The sequence below is a fragment of the Marmota flaviventris genome, chromosome 17 (assembly GCF_047511675.1).
Source record: "Marmota flaviventris isolate mMarFla1 chromosome 17, mMarFla1.hap1, whole genome shotgun sequence".
Taxonomy (NCBI): domain Eukaryota; kingdom Metazoa; phylum Chordata; class Mammalia; order Rodentia; family Sciuridae; genus Marmota; species Marmota flaviventris.
Genome location: NC_092514.1, coordinates 58523715 through 58542814, shown reverse-complemented (window position 1 = coordinate 58542814; position 19100 = coordinate 58523715). Strand labels below are relative to the sequence as shown.

The following is a 19100-nucleotide window of genomic DNA, read 5'->3' as shown; positions in this document are numbered from 1 at the left end:
AAAAGTAAAATAAATGATCCTGCGGGGCATGATGGCATGTGCCTGCAGTTCCAGCTACATGGGAGGCTGAGTCAGGAAGATCACTTGAGCCCGGGAGTTCAGGGCCAGCTTGAGCAACATATCTCTCTTGGGCTGGAGATGTGGCTCAGTGGTTAAGGGCCCCTGGGTTCAATCCCTGGTACCAAAAAAAAAAAAAAAAAAAAAAGAATGATCCTTGACCTAGCCCAGGGAAGCCTAGCACCTGCTCTAACCTCATGAAGCTCGCTCTATTTCCTGACCATACAGGTCTCATAGCAGTTACACACACACACACACACACACACACACACACAGGAACCTTTCTCCCTCTGGCCTCAGGGCCTTTTTACCTGCTCCCTCTTGGCCTACAACAATCTGCCTCACTTCACACCCTACCTCTCCTCTCCTTGGTCTCCTTAACTCTTAATTTCCCCTCAAACCTCAGCTAATCACTTTCTTTGGGAATCTTTCCCATCCTCCTGACCACATTAATTCCATTAGAGGTTCTCAGATACATATAATTATCTCTCTGTCTGCAACCCTTAGGTTGTTTAAATTTTATACTTCTATGTGTGGCTTTCATTTCTGGCTCCCCTATCAGTTTGAAAGTTCTGTGAGGCAGAGCCCACTCGTTTCTCCTGCTTAATGCCCAAGAACCAACCACAGAGCCTGGCACAAACCAGGTGCTTAATAAACGTATGATAAATTATGGAGTTAATTAGCCAATCACTGAATGAAAGATTACCTGCATAATTGGAAGCAATAGCCAGAGCTTGTGGCCAATCTGGCACCGGAAAACAAAAATTAAAAAAAAAAAAAAAGAGTCAGCTAAAAACAACCCACAGGGCTGAGGATGTAGCTCAGTGGTAGAGCCTGTGCTTAGCACTCCAAAAGCCCCTGAGTTTGGTCTCCAGCACCTTGAAAACAAAACAACCCGTTCTCTTAGGTGGAACATAGCTTTGGCTGTTCAGTGGAGGGGACTGGTAGGCAGCCAGCTGCAGAGTGGTAAAGAAAGGGAGGAAGAAAGATGGAGGAAGAAGGATAGATGAGAAAGTAGGGAGAGAGGAGAAATGGAGAGGAGAAAAAAGAGGGCAAAGAGGACAAAGCCTCTCAGAACACAGTGAAGGGAAAAGGATCCCCAGAGATCAGGTTGGGGTAGATGGGGGTCAAAGGGTATCATTTGGCTGCCTGGCTTTGTGACCTCCTCCACCATCTCAAGCTTTCCTCTCCCTTGCCCAGAGCCCCCTCCTGCTCTGCCCCAGGAGCTGGGCTAGTTTATTTTGCTATTGAAGGCTTCCTGAAAGGGGAGCCTAGTTTTCCTGACACATGAAAAGTGTCTCAGACTGCCTTCTGACCCTTCCTGCAGAGCCCCAGCTCCAGGGAGTTTGTTTGACAAGCAGTCACACACGTGGACACAACAGATATCCTGGCACATGGCACACACATGCACCCACAGACCCCAGGGTGAGCGTGAGAGTTGTGTGACCACAGACGTGTATGTAACCATATAGCAGAAAATGCTCTCAAAAGGTACCCCCCACATGAGTACCTGGGTGCCTGCCCTTGCACGCTCAGCATATATCCTCGATCTTGCACACACAAAGGATGCCTCCAAACACCCAAGCGTGCATGCGACCCCTCTTCACTGCACCACTGGAGGCAAGAGACATGGAGTGATGGTGCGAGTGGCAATGTGAATGGCTGTTGTGGCCCAGGGCCAGCTGCAGCTTCTCCCTGAGTCAGAGGAAGGGCTGCTGGGCCAGAGAGACCACCCACTGTGGTGGAGTGGGCCCTCCCCCTGCCTGTGGGTGGGAGGTGGGATGCCTGTGTCCTCAGGGCTGCTGACTTCAGGCTCTTCTGGAGTCAGGCGCCTGCACCATCTGTACGTCCACAGAGGGCTGCTGTGACACACACTTCCTTGGCCTGGCCTAACCATCCAAGCCCACTCCTTAGTCCCCACTGTGCCTGTCCTCTGAGAAGGTCAGAAGTCCAGAAGTGCCCAGGGACTGCTTTGTCCTTACCAAGAACAGGGGCAACAGTAAACTCAGCACCTACCCCGTGCTAACTACCAGGTCTTTCAGGTACAATATCCTAGTTAATTCCTTTTTTTTTTTTTTTTTTTTTCCGTTGGAGCCTCACTGTGTTGCCTAGGCTGGCCCCAAACTTGGGGATCCTCACAAGTAGTGGGATTACAGGCTGCTGTACCCAGCTTTATTTGAATGCTTCTAACAATCCTGTAAAGAGCCTTATATTCTTCTTTTAGAGATGGGGAAACTGAGGTTTGAGGGGTAAAGAAACTTGTTCTATTCATAAGGTTGGGATTTGGTCCCAGGTCTCTTGCTACCCAAGTCCATGATCTTGAACGCTGTGCCATACTACCTCCAACTTCACTGCTTCACACACACCTTCAGCTGTGAAAATACCTACTTCAAAAGCTTCCAGGAGGCCAGGCATGGTGGCACACTCCTATAATCCCAGCAGCTCAGGAAGCTAAGGCAGGAGGATCACAAGTTCAAAGCCAGCCTCAGCAACAGCGAGGTGCTAAGCAACTTAGTGAGACCCTGTCTCTAAATAAAATACAAAACAGGGCTGGGGATGTGGCTCAGTGATTGGGTGCCCCTGAGTTTAATCCCTGGCACACCCCCAAAAAAATAGTCTACCACAGTGCCTGGCACATAGGGAGCATGTGAAAATTCGATTTTATTCCTCTTATGGGTTTCTGCACAAAGAAAAGCGGAGTGTGCAACCTTCCCTCATCAGTGGGAGGGGCCTTCTACAGCAAGGAAGGAAGTGGGCAGGGCCGGCAAAGAGGCAAAGGTAGAAATTAAGACCCTCTCACCCCAACCTCTGGGAAGCCAAAGAAGACCTGATCATCACCCTGAACCCCAATACTCATCCAGGCTCACCCACCCAAAGTCAGGCGCTGGAGAGGAAGAGGAATGTCCCCATCCTCCTTCTCTATGACACCCTAGGAAAAGGAGGCATTCCCAGACTCCCAGACAGAGGCAGGAAGGGAAGGGGCTGGGGGAGGAGAAGGGAGGGGCTGTCACACACTGCAGCCTTTGTGGGATTCCCAAGCACCTAGGTGGAAACACTTCATATATCAAGTGTGTTTGTCCCTCTCTGGGGAGGTGGGGCAAGAGGGAGGGAGGGGAGGCAAGGGCGTAGGGCCTGAAATAGGAAACACCAGTGTGTAACTCTGAGTGGGTAGGGAAGGGGCTTCCAGAACTTTCCTTGAGGAACTGACCAGTTCCAGGCTTCTGGGAGTCACGCTCAGAGCCTTTGCTTCCCCTTCTCCAGGCTCCTATTCATTCACGGTGCAGAAAAACCCCCTAGCTCCTTCCAGACCCCCGTGTTCTTCCTGCCCCCTCCACAGTTCCCTTCCCTGCCTCTCACTCCTGCTTGCTCCTTGGCCTGTCTCTGAGTCTCCTCACCCCCCATAACCCTGCATTCCCATCTGCCCTTCCTCCTTTCTTCTTCTTCCTCTCCCTTTTTTTCTCCCTCTCTTTCTCCCTCTCCTTCTTCTTTTCCCCGTAATGCGGAGGACTGAACCGAGGGCCTTGGCACTTGCTAGGCAAGTCCTCTACCACTGAGCCACACCCCAACTCCCTCCTCTCTTTTTCGCCCTATTCTGGTTAAGTCTCGGAGACTCTGGTCTCCACACTGTCCTTTCCAGGATCCTAGCTTAGACTCCTTTAGGTCTTGATAGATTCCCTGTCTGTGCGTTCACCCCACCCCAACCATGTCCCTGACTCAGTCAATGTCATAACATTAGGGTTGTGCTGAGGGTCACTGTCCTAGTAACCCTTGCTGTGAATATGGCTGTGATGGTGACTTGGGGAAAGTTAGTTTTCCTCATTTATTTATTCAAGAAATAGTCATCGAGGGCCTATGAAATGCCAGATGCTCTGCTAGATGATGAAGCCCTCATGGAGCTCTCAGTTATTGCCACCCTGAGGCTCCTGGCAAGAGCATTTCCTGTTTTGGGAGTCCCAGTTGCTCACCACCCCACAGAGCAAAGAGAGTCGGGGGGACTCTCCCTTCTAGACTGTGGGTCCTGGCCCAGGGCTGTGGGGAACCATATTGGAGCCCAAGACAAAAATAAATAAATAAAATGAGAATCCTATATTTAAAAATTTGGAGTTATATACACACACACACACACACACACACACAGTTGTAGGTGGACACAATACCTTTATTTTATTTTTATGTGGTGCTGAGGATCAAACCCAGTGCCTCACACATGCCAGGCGAGCGCTCTACCACTGAGCCACAGCCCCAGCTCCTGGATTTTTTTTAATATGACATGTTTGCATTAATTTTGATTTTTCAAATATTACATTACAATATTATTTATCTTTTTTTTTGTTTGTTTTTGTTTTACAACATTATTTATCTTTTTTTTTAAGAGAGAGAGAGAGAGAGAGAGATTTTTTTTAATATTTATTTTTTAGTTCTTGGCGGATACAACATCTTTGTATGTGGTGCAACCATATACAAACCCAGGCCACACACATGCCAGGCGAGCTCGCTACCGCTTGAGCCACATCCCCAGCCCAACATTATTTATCTTTATTATTGATTTGCAGTACTAGGATTGAACCCAGGGCCTTGTACATGCCAGACAAATGCTCTACCATGGAGCTGTTCCCCCATGGAGGAATAGCTCCATGGTAGAGCATTTGTCCTTTTTTTTTTTTTTTTTATTTTGAACCCAGGTGCAGTGGTGCATATCTAAAATCTCATCTACTAGGGAGACTGAAGCAGAAGAATCACAAGTTTGAGACTAGCCTGGGCAACTTAGACCCTGTCTCAAAATTTAAAATAAATAAGTAAAAGGCCTGGGAGTATGGCTCAGTGGTAGAATTTCCCTGGGTTCAATCTCTATCATGGAAAAAAGAGTAAAAAACAAAATTTTTTCTTTTATTTTTGAAATAGGGTCTTGCTAAGTTGCCCAGCTGTTGCAATGGCAAAAGGTGCAACTTATGCAGTCGAGGGGGAGACATAAAGAATGTCCATGCAGGGCTGGGGTTGTAGCTCAGAAGTAGAGTGCACTTGTCTCGCATGCGTGAGGCCCTGAGTTCGATCCTCAGCACCACATTAAATAAATAAATAATAAAGATACTAAAAAATAAAAAGGCACCTTTGCCTTTAAAAAAAAAAAAAGAATGTCCACGCGCTTCTGCCCTTTTCAATGATTTATTCACTCAAATCACTCAATACAATTTCACTCTATAGGTTCTTTTTTTTTTTTTTTTTTTTGTAGTTGTAGATGGACAGCATGCCTTTATTTTATTCGTTTACTTTTTTTTATGTGGTATTGAGGATCAAACCCAGGGTCTCATGCATGCTAGGCAAGTGCTCTGCCACTGAGCTACAGCCCCAGCCCCACTCTATAGGTTCTTAATCAAGAAAATTACAATCTTAATGCTAGGCACTGCAACAGACATAATCAATTCACAGCAAACAATTCTAGATTAATTAATTCACAGCAAACAATTCTAGATCAGTTAATTCTAAGCACTGCAAACATACTTAATCATGACAGGCTAATGACAGACATTCCCTCTGCTTGCTAAATTCAAGGTCAGATCAAAAGTCTCAAGCCTTAGGCTTTAAGTCCAGCAAATGCACACTCTCTCAGACCGGGGTGATCAGATCAGGAACCAAGGCAGGCTTCTCCTGGGGTGGAGCTGACTGCTGGTTGAGGAGAGGGTCATAGGGAGAAGTTTTGGCTCTCACCAGGGTCAAGATGTGGCTGTAGTGTTTGAGAGCCATGAGGAAGATGCAGAGGATCAGCAACAATGAAAAGTGTTGGGATGCTAGTCCAGGTCCTCATCAGGCTCTCAGTGTGAGGACATCAGTGTCGGCTGGCTGAATGTCTGTTCATTTGCTCTATTATTTATGCAAAATTTTGGGACTTTTGACCCCCCTTTCCATCCTTATCAGCTGCCACCGGATTTCTCAGTGACATCATTTACCCTGGGGTTAAAATCTGGTCTGGTGGTCCCACTCTGATCTTTTTGCCTTTCCCCCTATGGGGCAAAGACAGCACACCAGAGGCTTCACTCTGAGTTTATCAGGATGGGGAGAAGTGACTTTTCGTGCCTGAGGGCCATACTGGAGGGCTCTGTTGGGCTGCCTGGTGAGACTGCAGGTTTCAAACTGGAGTTTTAAAATGGATTTGTTTAGGCTCAGGCCTAAGGCCATCCTTAAACCAGGCTAGCCTCAAACTTTCAAACCTCCCGTTTCAGCCTTCAGTCACTGGGATTATAAGCATGCACCCCTATGCTGGTCTTATTAGGATTTTTTTTTTGGTCCCTTAAACTTTGTTCCTGAGTTAGGCCTCACTAGATTCATTCTAGTTCTGTCCCTCTCCTGATCTCCAGAATTACCTCTCTGAGTGATCTCAGCCTGTTTCCAAGACTTCAAGAATCCCTTTCCAAATTGAGCCTCCAGAGGCAGAACAAACAGCAATTGTAAGTATCCTTGGGCTGAGGGTGGTCAAAGGTGATCAATCGATTCCAGGATGGCTGTGACTTTTGCAGTCTGAGGGGGAGACATAAAGAATGTGGGTAGGTAGATGTATGGTACATACCTTAGCTCTTGAGCCATCTTCACAGGAGCAGAGGGGAAAGGAACTGTGGGTGTGAGGACAGGTGGATAGACCAGGGGATGGGGCAGTGCCACCATGTTTCAGTGCAAACTCCAAAGTCATTATGAAACCGTATTTGTCAAGGTAGAAGGATAGGACATATACTTTAACATTTGTTGTTGTAGTTGATTTTTGTACTGGTGACTGAACCCAGAGTCGCTTTACCACTGAGCTACATACCCCACTCTTTTCATTGTATTTTGAGACAAGGTCTCACTCTATTTCCCAGGCTGCTCTTGAATCTGTGATCCTCCTGCCATAGCCCTCTGAGTCACTAGAATTATAGGCTTGTGCCACTACACTTGGTGTCGATTTGTTTGATTTATAGTTTTTTAATATTTAGAAATATTGTTTGTGGCGTTTTATTTTGATTCATGCCTCAAGTCCTAAAAATGTCAAGAGTAGGCCTTAACAGGAATGTGGGGTGGGAGATAGGATGGTAAGTTTCCAGGATGGAGTAAACCAGTATGATGAACTCATTGCAATTAAATTCTCACCTGTTTTTTGTTTTGTTTTGTTTTGGTATTATAGATTGAACTCAGGAAGGATTTGCCGCTGAGCCCCATTTCCAGCCCTTTTTATTTTTTATTTTGAGATAGGGTCTCACTAATTTTCTGAGGTTGGCCTCTAATGTATGATCCTCCTGCCTCAGCCTCCACAGTTGCTGGGATTATAGGCGTGTACCACCACATCCAGCTAAAATTACTCCCTGTGTTGTATGAACCACCATCAACTCCAATTCTTAAGTCCCCACCTGTAAGTCTCCTCTAATCCCTACTGCCTTTGGTGGCATCTCCCTGATCCAAACCTATGCCAGTATCACTCCCTGTGCCCTCATCTACATTGTCTGTTAATAGCCCTCTTAAAGTTATTTTGTACTGTTATCTAACATTGAGTGTATGTGTGCCATGTCTAGGGAGCTGGATTACTAGGGTTTTGATAGCACTGATTATTACTTTATTACTTTATTCTTCATGTTCTCTATAGCTTTGGGCTTAGAAAAGAATAGGTTTGAAATAGACCAGAGACCTAGGGTTGATACTGGCCCTGCTTCTTATTAGCTATGTGACCTTAAGCAAGTTAACTTTTCTTTTTTTTTTTTTTAATTTTTTTTTTAAGAAAGAGTGGGAGAGAGAGAGAGAGAGAGAGAGAGAGAGAGAGAGAGAGAGAGAGAGAGAGAATTTTTTAATATTTATTTTTTAGTTCTCGGCAGACACAACATCTTTGTATGTGGTGCTGAGGATCGAACCCGGGCCACACGCATGCCAGGCGAGCGCGCTACCGCTTGAGCTACATCCCCAGCCCGCAAGTTAACTTTTCTGAGTTTCAGATTTCTCATATATAAAACGGGATAATAAGGTTTGCTTGGCAGAGTGTTGTGAACATAAAAGGGAATAGTTATCAAAGGGCCTGACAAAGTAGACAGTCAATAGAATACTACCCATAATAATCATGTTTTACACATAATATATTAATATGCATTTTATGTATACTATGTGTTCATTATTACATTACATTAAGTGTAACATAGTTGCATATTCTGAAAGGTATTATACAGGCTGGGTTTGGTGGCACACACCTGTAATTCCTGTGACTTGGGAGGGTTGAGGTAGAAGGATCTTAGTTCAAGGCTAACCTTAGCAACTTAGCAAGACCCTGTCTGAAAATTTAAAAGGCATCTTAAATGTCTTAAATCTTTAAGGCATTAAAGATACTCGTTTAGAGATGGAGAAAATATATCCAGGCCTTCTGAATTCCTATATCTTAGGGGAACTCCTAGTTAAAAAATAAAAAGGTCTGGAAATGTGGCTCAGTGGTAGAGTGTCCCTGGGTTCAGTTCCCACTAACACACACACACACACACACACACACACAGGAAAGAAGAAAAAAAAGACACTACATAAATTAAATGGTTGAGTGCTCGCTTCGGCAGCATGTATACTAAAATTGGAACGATACAGAGAAGATTAGCATGGCCCCTGCACAAGGATGACATGCAAATTCATGAAGAGTTCCATATTTTTATGTGAAAAAAAATTAATACTAAGTGTGAAATTAAATAAATTCACTTTATTATTTAAAAAAATTAAATAATTGAATGGGCAATTGGGAGGCCCAAGGAACCTAAGGGAGTGGAACTATATTTTTTTTGGGGGGGGGCGGGGGTGTGTACGAAGATTGAACTCAGGGGCACTCACCCACTGAGCCACATCCCCAGCCCTATTTTATATTTTATTTAGAGACAGGGTCTCCCTGAGTTGCTTGCTTTTGCTGAGGCTGGTTTTGAACGTGCAATCCTCCTATTTTAGCCTCCAGAGCTGTTGGGATTACAGGTGTGCGCCACTCCACCCTGCTGGAACTAGATTTTGAAGCTATTTTAAAAAGAGGGCTGGGGCTGTAGCTCAGTGGCAGGGCGTTTGCCTAGCACATGTGAAGCACTGGTTTCAATCCTTAGCACTGCATAAAAATAAACAAAATAAAGGCATGCTGTCCATATAAAACTATGAAAAAATTGAAAAGAAAAAAAAGAAGAGATGGGGCTGGGGATGTGGCTCAAGCGGTAGCGTGCTCGCCTGGCATGCGTGCGGCCCGGGTTTGATCCTCAGCACCACATACAAAACAAAGATATGTTGTGTCCTCCAAAAACTAAAATAAATAAATATTTTTAAAAAAATTAACCATTAAAAAAAAAGAGAGAGAGAGAGAGGGGCTGAAGAAGCCTGGAATGGACTAGTAAGAGGACCTTTGGAGTCTACATTTCCTTCTTGGGCATTTGGCATAGAGTGAGTGCAATACAGGACTCAAAATTAATCCTTCTAGGCTGGGGATGTAGCTCAGTTGGTAGAGTGCTTGCTTTGCATGCACAAGGCCCTATGTTCAATCGCCAGCACCACCAAAAAAAAAAAAAAAAAAAAAAATCCTTCCATGTGGCTGAAGCCTCTTGACCCTGGGCTCTTCAGTTAGCCACTCCAGCCACACCCTTGCCACAGCCTGCCCCTAACAGCCAGCAGAAGCAGCTGTGCACCAGGCACCACCTCCATCTGCTAGGAGTTGGCCAATCTTCCCAAGGGGTTCCCTGTTCCAACATACCCCAGAGTCTGCCCAGGAGAAACCTGGAAATGACTGGATCCCAGCTCTCAGGACCACCCACCCTGACCTCCTCTCCTATGATTATTAAAAACGTATTTCCAAGGGATTAGCAACTATGCCAGGGATGTTGATGGCCAACCCCAAGTCCAACCAATGGTTTTAATCACCAGTTGTAGTCACATTAACATTACCATCTAATGAGTAGCCTGCAAAGATGGGGGTGGGCATAGGGTGAGGGGTGGAATTTTAGAGGGAGGCACCTGTGGTGTGACTAAACCAAAGGACCACCCTGGGGACAGTGGCTCAAAAACTACATTCTCTTCTAATCAGGACACTCACTGCTTAAGGCATTAAAGATACTGGCTTGGAGATGGAGAGTCTGGATCCAGATCTTTTGAATTCCCATATCTTAGGGGGAACCCCTACTTAGATTCCCCATGGGAGAGTCCACACAGCAGGGAGCTCAACTGTGCCTGGCCAAGTCTAGACAGGAACTCATGGTAATGATCTAGTTCTTGGCTCACAAGTGTGTACAAAAGTCTAGGAGATTCAGACTCAGAGCCTTTCCTTTGGTCCCAGGGTAGGAAGGAGAGCTGAACCCACTCCTAGTCTTAATTCCCTCTCTCCCAGCTGGGCTCCCATTTTTAGCAAGCACCTGTAACATATTATCCAATGGGGGAGGCTAAAAGGTGGCCATGGGTGCACTGAAGTCCCCTGTGTCTGGGAACGTTGAGAGAGCAGATGGAAAGTTAGGCATGCTGGAAGGGCATAGCTCAGGCAGATGATAGGGGCAGAAAAGCAGAAGCAGATGAGGTGGTTGAATGGGGTCTAGAGACCTCTGTGGCTCCTAGGAACCCTGCAGGAAATACAGTATTCGCTCAAGAAGGACTTTGTCCCTGAAGATCATGGTTGTAACCTTTTATATATTCAATAACTGGTCTCCAAAGATCTGGCTCTATACATACACATCCTCACTCCCTTCTCTGTGTCTCTGTCTCTCCTTTGTTCCTGTTCTAGCAAATGGCTAGAGTTGTTTTTTCTTCACCCAGGGCAGATTTTTTTTTTAAGAGAGAGAGAGAGAGTCTTTTAATATTTATTTTTTATTTTTCGGCAGACATCTTTGTATGTGGTGCTGAGGATCGAACCCGGGCCGCACACATGCCAGGCAAGCGCACTACCGCTTGAGCCACATCCCCAGCCCCAGATTTTTTTTTTTTTTTTCTGGAGAGACTCCTGGGAGTTCTGTCACCACTCAGGCCATGAACTGCATCTCCCCAGGATCAGCTGCATCCACCATGCTGGACTGGCTTCTCTTCATGCTCATCCTGAAATGGGCACTGGGAAAGGTCACAGGAAGGAGAGGATCTGCTTGAACCTGCCGAAATTACAGGTAAGAAAGGTGCAGATTCTGGAGCCATGTGGAACCCAGTGCAAGTTCCAATAGCTGAGCCCATGTTCAGCTAATCAGGTGAAAAGAAAAGAGAAGAAGAGCCCATCAGAAGAAGGGGCATGCAGGTGTGGAAGGAGCCCAGGTACCCACCAGGTGGCTGCATAGAGTGTCCAGAATGGGGAGGTGGCTGGTGGAAAATTATGCTTGGAGCAAGCCCCCGGGTTCTAAGATGAGGGCTGGAATAGGAGGGTGGAGGCAGTATGGCCTCGACATTTGGGAGCCCAAACTAAAATGTCTGGCATAAATTTGGGTAGAATAGAGGCTCCTCTGTAGGGTCCTGGGCAGGGGAGGAGACAGCCTCCCTTTTGGTGTGCCTATGTCCCATGTTGAGGCAGGCAGGGAGACATTTGCCATAGAAATTGTCCTTCTACCCTCTCACCCTGAAACCCGAGGCCCAGCAGCCCCTCCACATAGCCAGTGACAGCAGAACCATCTCTGGAATAAACACCATATAAGAACAACTCCCAGAAACTCCAAAGGAGCTTTGATGTTGGGGCCAAGGGTTTTGACTAAACAAACTGGAAGCGATTTAGGCTGGGGAAGGCTGTGGTGGCCACTCTGGGGAATTCAGTCAAACTACCACAATGAGGAGGGGACTCTCATTCCAATCCCACCCAAACAGCCACCTTGGGACCTCAGAGATCAGTCCAAAGAGGCTGAAATGTTGCATCTTCCCTGTTTCCCTCCTGCCTCCTGCCAGAGGAAACTGGACCATCTAAGGACACTGTTCATCCACTGAATGCTGGGCTAGGAAGCAGATGGGGTGGGCAGTCAGGCTACTGCTGTGTCTATGTTCTCTCCCCTTCTTCATCCTCAGATACCCAGAATACACGTCCCTGACCCTCCACTTCCACTGTGTCTTCTCCTCCACACCCAGTCCTCACAAATTTATTTTGGGAATAATTCTTTCCCCAGTTTGAGGTCACTGGTCTCATAACAGTGACCTCTGTGCTGGCATTCAGAATGGTCAGCCCAACTAAAATTGAGATGAAAGTCAGCCTTGGAGATTACTGATTCTCTCCCTAGAGGGTGGAGTCTGTGTGGACAGGAACTGTTTTGCTCTTCCCTGGGTCCCTGCACCTAGCATCACACCTGAGGCAGACAGGTATTCAATGCATGTTTGTCAGATGAAGAAATGAGTCGTCACTTGGGGGAATGCTGAAGGGTTAGAGTCCTCTCTCTATCATAGCCTCAGTTTCCTCTGCAAAAAAGGTGATAGTTCATGGATGCTTCACACACACACACACACACATCTACACCCGCTTTGATACCAAACCGTACGCAAAGTGGGATTGGGGACATAATTCATTGGTAGAGTGTTCACCCAACAAGTGGAAGACTCTGGGTTCCATGCCCAGCACCACAAAAATAAAACTGGCAGCAACAAAACTGTATGTAAAGTACCCAGCCTGGGATCTAAAATGCAGCAAGTACACAATAGCTAGCTATAATTGTTGTTATGATTTTGGCTGCTTCCTAGCTAGTCTGCATCCTTTTAGCAGCCAAATTTACACTTGTGAATGTGCACAGAGGATCTTAGAGAAAAGGCACTTGATTCTCCTTCCAGGGCAGAAATTCAGGCAGAAAGGCAATAGGAGCCTCCTTCTCTCCCCAGCCTGGGGAGTGTGGAGACAGCTGAATCAGTCTGGAAGGGTATGTTGCCTTTCATGAGAGAGGTGGGGAAACTGGAGTTTTACCCCCTAGAAGTGTCCCTCTGTCCTGTGCGCACGTCCCCTTTCACTATCTTCTCTGACTTTATTCTGGATCTTTCCCTCACATCCTCTTCCTGAATTCCACTTGCCTTCCTGTTTTTTTTTTTTTTAATATCTTAATTATTGCTTTACATGTAATCACCCTCAAGTCCTGAGTAATAAGATCCGAAAAGGGCTGATGAGGTCTATCCAAGCTGGAATGAATCTCACAAAGGGAAACAAAACAAACCAAGGGATCCCCTCACAGGGGCCCAGACACATGCTTACATATTTTATTCACATCGTGCACAGAGTTCTCTATGCCAACAAAGTACAAGGAACACAGCATGCCACACAAACACACGTGTGCACACTAGATATGCATACACATGCGGTCTCAACCATAAGTGTCTACACATACAGATGCATGCAGACACATACATGTGCTAACAAAGAAACCCCCAACAAAGCAGCAGACGTGCGTGCGTGCGCGTGCGCACACACATGCACACACACAGACTCACAGGAGGCCTGATGACTGTATTTCAAGCTTCACCTCCCAATTCAAGCCCAAAAATCTGTCTCCAATTATCTGGCCCGTGTTGGGAGCAACAGGAAATCCAGAGCCGCCTCTGTCTTCTGCGGGAGATGCCAGGATTTCAGCCATTTCTCCATTGCTGGAAAACAAAAGGCCTCACCTCCCTCTATCTGCCTCCACATGGGGGGGGGGGGCTAGGAAGGTGTGTGTGGGGGGGTGCGGGTAGGGAAGGGAGGTGTCAAACTCCGCCTAAGAAGCTTGAGCCCTGAGCATGAGCCATCTCACCTTCCCTCAAATCACTGAGCAGAATGTCACTCTGGTCAAGGAGAGGGGCATAAGGTGGGCACCTGGGAATCAGTGATGACCCTGGACACCAGCCTCAAGCGGTGACAAGGCAGCATAGCAAAACAACTACCAAACCTACCTCAGAAGGCTTGGACTCCTGTCTCCTATCTGCAGTGAGCCAGCTGCCAGTGACCTCACCCCTAAGCAGCCCGTTCAGAAAATGAGGGATGGCAGCAGCATTGTGAGTGGTCACTGGGGACTGGAGTTTATGTATCTGGGGAAAATGACCGCATCAACATCACTCTTGGCTCTGAGATGGTGTCTCAACCTGAGTGCCTGATTTCTACACCCCACCCCTCCAGCTCCTGTGAGTAGGGAGTTCTCTCTCTGCTCCTCCAGATGCACTTGGCTCTTTCGTCTCCTTTCCTTATTACATGGAGCAGGTCTCATCAAATCTGAGGCTTTCTCCTTGGTCTACACAATCACCAGCCGCCCTGCCAACTTTCAATATTCCTTAGGTTATCTGAAGTCAGGGATTGTGGCTTGGGGGAGTAGAAGAACACTGGATTTGGGGGGTTCCTTTTTTTGGTATTAGGAATTGAACCCAGGGGTGCTTATCCATTGAGCCACATCCCAACCCCTTTTGTTATTTATTTATTTATTTATTTATTTTAGTTGTAAATGGACACAATACCTTTATTTTATTTATTTATTTTTATGTGGTGCTGAGGATCAAATCCAGGGCCTCACATGTGCTCTGTAAGTGCTCTGTCACTGAGCCACAACCCAGCCCTCTTTTTATTTTTTAATTTTGAGACAGGGCCTCACAAAATTACTTAGGGCCTTGCTAAGTTGCTGAGGCAGGTACTGAGGATCGAACCCAGTGCCTCACATGTACTAGGCAAGTGCTCTACCACTGAGCTACACCCCCAGGCCCTCATTTCCTGTTTTTAAAGACACCTTACCCAGGGGCAGCTTCCCCTAATTCAGCCCAGCATTGACTTCTCTGGACAATTTCCCTGGACAGTGAACACATTCTCAGCCTGGCTTTGTTTAGGGGAGAGTTAGAAATTGTGACCACATACCTGTGATGGTTCTCACTAAGGCTTTAAGGATGGAACTTTTATTTTGGTGGTGCTGTGGATCAAACTCAGCACCTGTGCATGCAAGGCAAGTGCTGTACCACTAACTATACCTGAGCTGTAGGAAGGAATTTTTACTTTTCTTTTTTGGTACTGGGCATTAAACCCAGAGATGCTTTACCACTGAGCTACATCCCCAGCCCTTTTTTTTTTTAAAGTTTTGAGACAGGGTCTTGCTAAGTTGCTTAGGTCCTCACTAAATTGCTAGGCTGCCCTCAAACATGTGATCCTACTGCCTCAGACTCCCAAGTCGATCAGATCACAGCAGTGGGGATGCTCTTTGATTCAGAGTGCCTCAAAGCTTGCTTCTGGAAAGTCTTGCCATAATGCCAATACTTTTGGTAGCTTCAGCATTTTGTAGGATTTCCAACTATGAACAATATTGCTCTGTAAAATGGTCTCTCATTGTTTTAGCTTAATTTCCTTCACCAGACTGTGAGTTCTCAGAGGCCAAATGCTGCTCAAGTATGTAAGGACAGCAAGACTCTATGACATGCTGGAATCAGAGACAGCAATAATTCATCAGCCTCTCTTTGTGACTTTGGAGTGGGAAAATCCTATTTGAGATCCAGACTTCTGCACTTGGAAATAGAGGAAGCACAAAGGCCAACATACAAAGATGGAAAAGGAGGACCCCCCACCCATTTTATTGTGAGACATCTTTTTATTTTTTTCCTTCAATACTGGGGATTGAACCCAGGGTACTTTACCACTGAGTTACATGCCCAGCCCTTTTTCTTTTCTGTTTTGAGACAGGGCCTCCCTAAGTTGTCCATTCTCAACTTGAACTGAAATCCTCCTGCCTCAGCCTCCAAAATAGCTGGGATTAAAGATATGTGCTACTGTGCCTGAAAAGATCCAATGGGCTGATGTGGTTGATGGAAACAGTAGAATCATGGAGAGAAAGGGGTGAGAAGAAAGGGGCATGTGAATACTGTTAGTCACTCACACAACACTCTTCAGGGAGGAAGCAAATAATAAGAGTGTGTGTGTGTGTGGGGGGGTGTCTGCTTGATTTTTACTAACTCCAGAGCTTGGGTTGGGTCCCCACAGTGGCACCAGCAGAGCCCCAGGGACCAAAATCTCTGGGCCAGTCAGGAACTTAGAGGGCTCCCTCTTCTGTCTTGGAAAACACAAAGAGGACACATTTCTTCCTCCCTTCAGACTCCCAGTGCATAACCTTTTCACATATGTGGTCTCGCTGTGGAGTAAAGGGGTGTGAAACAGTCCGGCTTAGGAATTAGGAGGCCCCAACTCTGCCGCCTGGTACCTCAGTGGGTCACACAAGGTCCAAGCGGCCCTCCTTTGAAGGCCGAGCTGAGAGATTCTTTTGGCTTTCCAGACTGAGGCAGAGTGAGTCACAGTCTAACAATGTTATCTGTCAAGTGCTGCAGCTCCCTGGGCTGCTCATGCCCACAGCCTCTTGTGGCCTGGATTCCCATAGGGCCTTACAGCCTTTGGAGATTACCCTGGTAGCTTTTCCGTGCACTTTCCAGGCCCCAGCTCTGATCATTACTTTCAGTATAGTAGATCTAAGGAGAACCCGGTCAAAGAGATGAGACAGGTGGAAAATGCTGGAAGCATAGGGAAACTTGTCCAAAATTTGAGTCTAGAGCTGATAGGGGGTTAAGAATTAGAGCAGAGGGAGCAAAGGAAATGAACCCAAGAGGTCTATGTGGCAAAGGAGGCTGGACTGGAACGGCACATCACAAGAGGCTGAGAGTGACCCTATGCCCTTAGAAACCATCAACTTGGATACTTTAAAAGGATGAATTTATGGGTTGTAGTGGCATGCACCTGGAGAGCTAGCTACTTAGGAGGCTGAAACCGAGGGATCACTTGAGTCCAGGAGCTCGAGGCCAAGTTGGAAACACAGCAAGACCCTGTCTCTAAGTAAGCTGGGTGTGGTGGTACATGCTAATGAATCCCATCTACTTAGGAGGCTGAGGTAGGGGGATGGCAAGTTTGAGTCCAGCCTCTGCAAGACCCTTTCCCAAAATAAGAAATAAGAAAATTTGGAGATGTAGCTCAATGGCACAACACTCAGGATTCAATCCTCAGTACTGAAAAACGAGTTAAAAAAAAATATATATATGTATGTATGTGTGTATGTGTATATATATATATATATATGTATATGTTCTAGAGTTGTATGTATATATAAAGTATATATACATATACAAATTTTTATATATACTTATATATATATGTTAAGTATATATGTTATATATAAAATATATATACACATGTATGTATGTATATATATATGTGTGTGTGTGTATGTGTGTACATACACCTGCAATGTATAACTTTTTTTTTTTTTTTGCCATGCTGGGGATTGTTTGAACCCAGGGCATCTTGTATCCCAATGCCCCCCTTCCACCTCTTTGTCTTTTTTTTGGAACTGGGGGTTGAACTCAGGGCTTTGTGAATGTGAGGCAGATGCTTTCCCATTGAGCTACATCCCAGCCCTCTAGTCCCCCCTTTTTTTGTACCAGGGATTGAACTCAGGGGCAGTCAACCACTGAGCCACATCCCAGCCTTATTTCATATTTTATTTAGAGGCAGTGTCTCTCTGAGTTGCTTAGCACCTTGATTTTTGCTGAGGCTGGCTTTTCTTTTTCCCTTTGTTTTATTTATTTATTTTTAGGTAGTGCTGAGGATCGAACCCAGCACCTCGCATGTGCTAGACAAGCGCTCTACTGCTGAGCCCCAGCCCCAGCCCCTGAGGCTGGCTTTGAACTCATGATCCTCCTGTCTCAGCCTCCTGAGCCCCTGGGATTAGAGGCTTGTGCCACTGCGCCTGGCTTCAGCCTCTATTTTTTAAAAAGCATCTGATTGGCCAGATTACACCTGTAATCCCAGCAGCTCAGGAGGCTGGGCAGGAGGAATCCAGAATTTGTCAGCCCTGCTATAGGCCTTCACTCTCCATACCAAATACCCTGAAACACCACCGCCTCAAGTGACCCACTGATTCAGAAAACACTCTCCAGTTGCCAACATTGAAATCCATCCACAGCAAACAAGATACATATCTAACCTTGTTTCTGTGCATTATATCCTTGCTCTTATTTTTTTCTTCTTTTACTCCCACTTTCAATTTTTACTATTTTTGTATCTTATGTATCTTTTATAAATTCACTCCAGGAAAGGCAGGATATAAATAACATTTTAAAAATATAATTTGCAAAACGCAAATGTGTTCTCTTTTAATGCTGAGGAAGATCCACGTAGCAGGTAGGGAAGGTGAAGCTATTTCGTTTCTAGACTTAGGAAGATTAAGGGGCTTGGTCATGTGGAGTGAGAAGTAAGACTCAAATATTCTCTTTCCTTTGCAGAAGACTCCAGAAGAAAGTCTTGGAGATGGAACAGGTTGTCTTCCTCTGGTCCTGCCAGCACACTCACTGTCACCTCATAATGCAGGAGGCCTTCAGCAAAGAAGTATCCGTCTTCGTCCACTCACTTGGGGGAAAGCATAACTGCAGAGAAAGAAGAATGGCTTTCCATTTCTCCCTTTTTCTCTAAGGAGACAAATCCTCCTCCTCCTAGTCAGTTAGATAGGCAACCATGCTATCTTAAGTTTCCCATCAGAAAGAGGGCTCATGGGCCTGTTTCTCCCATGCCTCAGGCACAGGTTCCTACTATTGCCCTTAGGGTTCATGTAGGGGAATATGAGTGGGGCTCTGGGCTACATTATCGCTGGACTTGAGAGTGAGGCTCTCTTCAAGTTGAAAAGACCCCTCTTAGAGAAGGACCTGAAGGGTGGCTGCAGCAGTGGTGATGATAGGTCCCAAATGCTTCCCATTTCTGATTCTCAAAGTACTCAAAGCAGGAAAGGGGTAGCTCAGTGGTAGAGCACTTGCCTGGCATGTGTAAGGCTCTGAATTCCGTTCTCAGCACCACCAAAAAAAAAAAAAAAAAAGGCAGGGGGTGGAAAGGAGAGAGGTAGTTTTGCCCAGGGAGGCTTCTCTAACTCCAGGACCACTGGTTATTCAACAATACACAGACGAAGCAAGCCCCTCCATCCTGTAGTGCTCATGCTGAGCTGGGGGCAGGAATAAGGGTGCAAGACACAGTAGTAGATTGTAATATAGGAGAAGCATAAATAGTCTGAAGCAGGACAAAGATTAGATCCTGCTGGAGATCTGAACAGGCATCTGTGGGGACATTACATTTGAGAAAAACCTGAAAGATATGTACAACTTATGTTAAAAAAAACAACAACAAC

The 19100-nt window shown here is 46.0% G+C and overlaps 1 non-coding gene across 1 annotated transcript; it reads left to right on the top strand.

The window, feature by feature from the left end:
• The first annotated feature begins 8593 nt into the window (after window positions 1-8593).
• LOC114102057 (U6 spliceosomal RNA) lies at window positions 8594-8700 on the top strand. Its single transcript, XR_003584431.1, has one exon. It is a non-coding gene; the product is annotated as a U6 spliceosomal RNA (small nuclear RNA).
• The last annotated feature ends 10400 nt before the right edge of the window (window positions 8701-19100 follow it).